The sequence below is a fragment of the Triticum urartu genome, chromosome 6 (genome assembly GCF_003073215.2).
Source record: "Triticum urartu cultivar G1812 chromosome 6, Tu2.1, whole genome shotgun sequence".
In the NCBI taxonomy this organism is placed as follows: Eukaryota; Viridiplantae; Streptophyta; class Magnoliopsida; order Poales; family Poaceae; genus Triticum; species Triticum urartu.
The window spans coordinates 25,787,554-25,793,639 of record NC_053027.1 but is presented as its reverse complement, the minus strand read 5'-3'; the positions used below and the strand labels follow the sequence as shown (position 1 = coordinate 25,793,639).

At 41.9% G+C, this 6,086-nt stretch overlaps 1 pseudogene; it reads right to left on the bottom strand.

The window, feature by feature from the left end:
- Positions 1–865: 865 nt before the first annotated feature.
- LOC125515938 lies at positions 866–1,989 on the bottom strand (annotated as a pseudogene).
- Positions 1,990–6,086: the final 4,097 nt, after the last annotated feature.

Here is a 6,086-nt window from a genome sequence, read left to right as displayed (position 1 = left end):
GTCCCGGATGAGATCCTGGACATCAGGAGGAGTTCCGGAATGGTCCGGAGTTAAAGATTTATATATAGGAAGTCCTATTTTGGCCACCGGAAAATGTTTGGGATTTTTCGGTATTGTACCGGGAAGGTTCTAGAAGGATCCGGAGTGGGGCCCACCTGCATGGGGGACCCACATGAACGTGGGTAGTGGGGGCAAGGCCCCACACCCCTGGTCAAGGTGCACCAAGATCCCCCCTTAGAAGGAATAAGATCATATCCGGGAAGGGATAAGATCAAGATCCCTAAAAAGGGGGAATAACAATCAGTGGGGAAGGGAAATGATGGGATTTCTTTCCCCCACCTTTGCCAACGCCCCAATGGACTTGGAGGGCAGCAAACCACGCCGTCGTGCTACTGGATCTCCATCAACCTCTCCTTCCCCCTTGCTGGATCAAGAAGGAGGAGACGTCTTCCCCAACCGTACGTGTGTTGAACGCGGAGGTGCCGTCCGTTCGGCGCTCGGTCATCCGTGATTTGGATCACGACGAGTACGACTCCATCAACCCCGTTCTCTTGAACGCTTTCGCTCGCGATCTACAAGGGTATGTAGATGCACTCCTCTCTCTCTCTCTCTCTCTCGTTGCTAGATGACTCCATAGATTGATCTTGGTGATGCGTAGAAAATTTTAAAATTTTGCTACGTTCCCCAACAGTGATGTCGGCCCGATTGGTTGCGGTGCATGACATGGGTCCAGATGAAACGCATGGCATCGCATGGATCCACATTCTCCTGCCCAATACCAGACAGCGGGCATATACCAGACGAATCCAAGCGGTCGCTGACGAAGCTTGGAAGCCATGTGTTATGTGCATGCTGAATTTCAATATTTAGGAATTATTAACATACGAAAACAATAATTCAAGCGGCAATGTAAAGCTGTACAACATAATTTTCAATAAAAAAATGAAACCGGACACGTGCACATGCAACTTGCCAACAAGTGCACTTGTAGTAGAAAAAGACAACATATCACTTTATTTTTTCACAGCTACAACGACCAAACCATGGGACTAAGAAAATGTTGTTTCTCTTCTCAGTTAGTACCAAAGATGCCAAATGGCGCAATGGTGGTCGAGCAATATGGAGGGATATAGACATTGCCCATTCCAGGTAGTGTCTGTAGCGCTAGGTTCCTTATTTCCTCGAACTGGGGCAGTTGTTGGGGTTGGACAGAGCCCTGGGCCTGTGGGTTTTGCTGAGATGGCTGGAAGGAGCCCTGACCTGATGGATATTGTTGCTGAGGCTGTTGGAAGGAGACCTGACACGATGGTTGTTGTTGTCGCTGTTGTTGATGCAGAATAATAGCATGAACAACATTGTGGATGGCTTGGCACCGCGACTGCTCGGGGATCTGCCACAGCTGTTGACAACACAATTGTTGCAATGGCTGGTAAGTGCTTTGTTGCAAAACTTGTGATCTTGCACGCGCTATGTTGTGTTGTTGCAAGACAACATCCCTACATGGAATCAGTTGTTGTTGCAAAATTTGTTGAAGGATTTGTTGTTGTTGTTGTTGTTGTGCTTGTTGCTATGAAATTGGTTGTTGTGGTTGCGGATACTGTGGTTGCGGTTGTGGATATGGTTGTTGTGGTGAAAATGGTGGTGGCTGCGGATATGGTAGTTGTGGCGGAAATGGTTGCGGTTGTGGAAATGGTTGCAGTTGCAGATATGGTTGTTGTGATGGAAATGGTTGCGGCTGCGGATATGGCTGTTGTGGTGGAAATGGTTGTTGCTGCCCTGGAAATTGTTGTTGTTGTACCAATGGAACTTGCCCTTGTGGCTGTGGCTGAGATGGATTTTGTGGCTGCGGTTGTGGCACTGGAACTCTAACTGCAGTTGTGGCGGTGGTTGCCACGATGGCAAGGAGGGCAAGGATGAGAAAGGTCTTCATGGTGGATTTGTATTGACCACTGCTTGCTTGGCTTGAATGATGCGCTCTACTTATGAGAATGATGGGTGAGGAAGGATGATGATCATGCTACAAGGATTTTTATAGCTCCCATGGCATGATCTCTTTCACAATTGGCATTTTCTTGTGTGGAAAGTGCTTGGATGCTTCCCAAAATCATAATTTGGTATGTTGTGTTTGGTGGCACTACTTACATGTGTATTCTTGGACTAGTCACTAAAGTTTCATGTTGTTTCACTATCATTCCACCACCAAAGAGGTGTGATAACACGCATGACTCATCTTATTCACTTTACAGCTCAAACACTAATCTAGATTGCCTATTTTTCCGAAACTAGGTTTGTAATGTTCTGCAAATTGTTACGCATAAACTAGATAAGCATGGCTGATACAGAACTTAGTTTGTAATCTTGTGTGGCATGTTAAGATAGATAAGAGTAGTAATATAACTTGCTTTAGTAGGCCATGACTCATCAAATTCCTTATACATGTCAAGTGTTGTAGTGTTCTAGAAGTTATTAGCAAACATCAATTTTGTAATGTTCCACAAGTTGTTACTGTAACTAGACAAGCTTGACTTGCACACAAACAAGATTGTAATCATGTGTGACCTGTTAAGATGGATTAGACTAGTAATGTGGCTTGCTTTGATAGGCCATGATTCATCAAATTGCTTTTACTTGTCTTAAGTGTTGTATATGTTGTACAAGTTATTAACACTTATCAGCTTAGTATGCTTGCAATGTGTGTGCATGCCAAGGTACGTTCTAGCTTCTATTCGTTTGCAGATCTTTTGTTTTACACAAATCATGTAAATGATCATCTACGCTAAGGCTTGCGAGTGCAACTGCAACAATGTTGGCAGGGTCGGAGGGAGTGATACGTCTCCGTCGTATCTATAATTTTTGATTGTTCCATGCCAATATTCTACAACTTCAATATATTTTTTGGCAACTTTTTATACTATTTTTGGGACTAACATATTGATCCAGTGCCAGTTCCTGTTTGTTGCATGTTTTTTGTTTCGCAGAATATCCATATCAAAACGAGTCCAAACGGGATAAAAATTGACAGATAATTTTTTGGAATATATATGATTTTTGGGAAGAAAAATCCACGCGAGACGGTGCCCGAGGGAGGCACGAGGCAGGTGGCGCGCCCCACCCCCTGGGCGCGCCCCTGACCCTCGTGGCCACCCCATAAGGAGGTTGATGCCCTTCTTTCGCCGCAAGAAAGCTAATATCCGGATAGAGACCGTGTTAAAATTTCAGCCCAATCGGAGTTAAGGATCTCCGGGAATATAAGAAACGGTGAAAGGGTAGAATCTAGAACGCAGAAACAGAGAGAGATAGAGAGACAGATCCAATCTCGGAGGGGCTCTCGCCCCTCCCACGCCATGGATGCCAAGGACTAGAGGGGAAACCCTTCTCCCATCTAGGGAGGAGGTCAAGGAAGAAGAAGACGAAGGGGCCCCCTCTCCCCTTCTCTTCTGGTGGCGCCGGAACGCTGCCGTGGCCATCATCATCACCACAATCTTCACCAACAACTTCACCGCCATCATCACCAACTCTTCCCCCCTCTATGCAGCGGTGTAACCTCTCTCTTACCCGCTATAATCTCTACTTAAACATGGTGCTCAATGCTATATATTATTTGCCAATGATGTATGGCTATCCTATGATGTTTGAGTAGATCCGTTTTGTCCTATGGGTTATTTGATGATCAAGATTGGTTTGAGTTGCATGTTTTATTATTGGTGCTGTCGTATGGTGCTCTCTGTGTCGCACAAGCGTGAGGGATCCCCACTGTAGGGTTTGCATTATGTTCATGATTTTCTTATGGTGGGTGGCGTGAGTAACAGAAGCACAGTCCCGAGTAAGTAGGTTGTTTGCGTATGGGATAAAGAGGACTTGATACTTTAATGCTATGGTTGGGTTTTACCTTAATGATCTTTAGTAGTTGCGGATGCTTGCTAGAGTTCCAATCATAACTGCATATGATTCAAGTAGAGAAAGTATGTTAGTTTATGCCTCTCCCTCAAATAAAATTGCAATAATGATTACCGGTCTAGTTATCGATTGCCTGGGGACAAATAACTTTCTTGTGTGACAACAAGCTCTTTACTAAAACTAACTTAGTTGTGTCTTTATCTAAACAGCCCCTACTTTTTATTTACATGCTCTTTATTACCTTACAAACCTATCCACCAACACCTACAAAATACTTCTAGTTTCATACTTTTTCTAGGTAAAGCAAACGTCAAGCGTGTATAGAGTTGTATCGGTGGTCGATAGAACTTGAGGGAATATTTGTTCTACCTTTAGCTCCTTGTTGGTTTCGACACTCTCACTTATCGAAAGAGGCTACAATTGATCCCCTATACTTGTGGGTTATCAAGCATTTTTCTGGCGCCGTTGCCGGGGAGCAATAGCGTGGGGTGAATATTCTCGTGTGTGCTTGTTTGCTTTATCACTAAGTAAATTTTTATTTGCTGTTCATAGTGGTTCTTTATCTATAGTTATGGATATGGAACACGAAATACCAAAAAAATTAGGTGTACTTGCTGCTCATGGAGATGAGGAACCTCCTAAAACCCTCGATGCTCGTTATGTGACAGATATTATGTACTACTTTGATAATCCAAAGAAAACCCCATTCAATTTGGTAATGGGAGACACGTTGGATCAACGTGAATACTTTAGGGATTATCGCTTGACTGAAAAAGGGAAACTATTATGGGATCAAATTTATATGTTGTATTGGTATGCTAGGCAACTATGCTTGAGATATGATTATACTTGTTGCTCTAGGATGAAGTCTCCACACCTTCCCTTTTCATGTGAATTTAATGATAATGAAACTTTGGCTTCTTATGCTAGAGGTATATATGACTACTATGATGTGGAACAAATAGAAGAATTTGTTGCTTTTATGAGTGCTTATGAGATTGAATCTATGTTCAAAGAATATGAAAATCTTTATGATGCTGTCTACAGACCTGAAAATTTAGCTATCCTTAAATAATGTTATGAGAATTATGAATACAATTCTGATATTGATGCGTTTATTGAGAAAGTCTCCTTTGTCCTAGAAGAGACTAATATTTTGCAGGAATCAATGGAAGTAGAAATTGATGAAACTATGAACTCATTCAATGAAAAAGATGAGGAGGAGAGCGAACAACAAAAGGAGGAAGAGCGGATTGATCACCCGTGCCCACCTTCTAATTGGAGTAACTCCTCAACTCATACATTGTTTAATTTCCCTTCGTGCTTACCGAAGGATCAATGCTATGATAATTGCTATGATCCCGTTGATTCTTTTGAAATATCCCTTTTTGATGATGCTTGCTATGCTTGTGGCCAAGGTGCCAATATGAATTATGCTTATGGAGATGAACTTGCTATAGTTCCTTATGTTAAACATGAAATTGTTGCTATTGCACCCACACATGATAGTCCTATTATCTTTTTGAATTCTCCAAACTACACTATATCGGAGAAGTTTAGCCTTATTAAGGATTATATTGACGGGTTGCGTTTTACTATTACACATGATGATTTTGATAGATATAATATGCATGTGCTTGCTGCTCCTACTTGCAATTATTGTGAGAGAGGAACTATATCTCCACCTCTCTATGTTTCCCACACGATAAAATTGCAAGAAATTGTTTCTACTATGCATTGGCCTTTACTTTGTGTGCATGAATTGTTCTTTTATGACATGCCGATGCATAGGAAGAGAGTTAGACTTCGTTGTTACATGATATATGTTACTTTGTGATCACTACTAAATTATAAATCATTATTAATTAAAATTGGCTTTGATATACCTTGGGATCTGGGTGGATTCATTACTTGAGCACTATATGCCTAGCTTAATGGCTTTAAAGAAAGCGCTGCCAGGGAGACAACCTGGAAGTTTTAGAGAGTCTTTATTTCTGTTGAGTGCTTTTATAAAGTTTAAAAACAAAAAAATAAAGAGGGGAACCCAAAACTTTTTCAAAAAGGAAAGCGAAAGTGAGAAAGACGAGCATTGTTGAAGTGGGAGATAGCCTTGAACTTTGTTCATGCTCACGGAAACTTTGTGGATCTTGAATACATAAACTTTTCAATAAAAATAATTATCCCCTTGT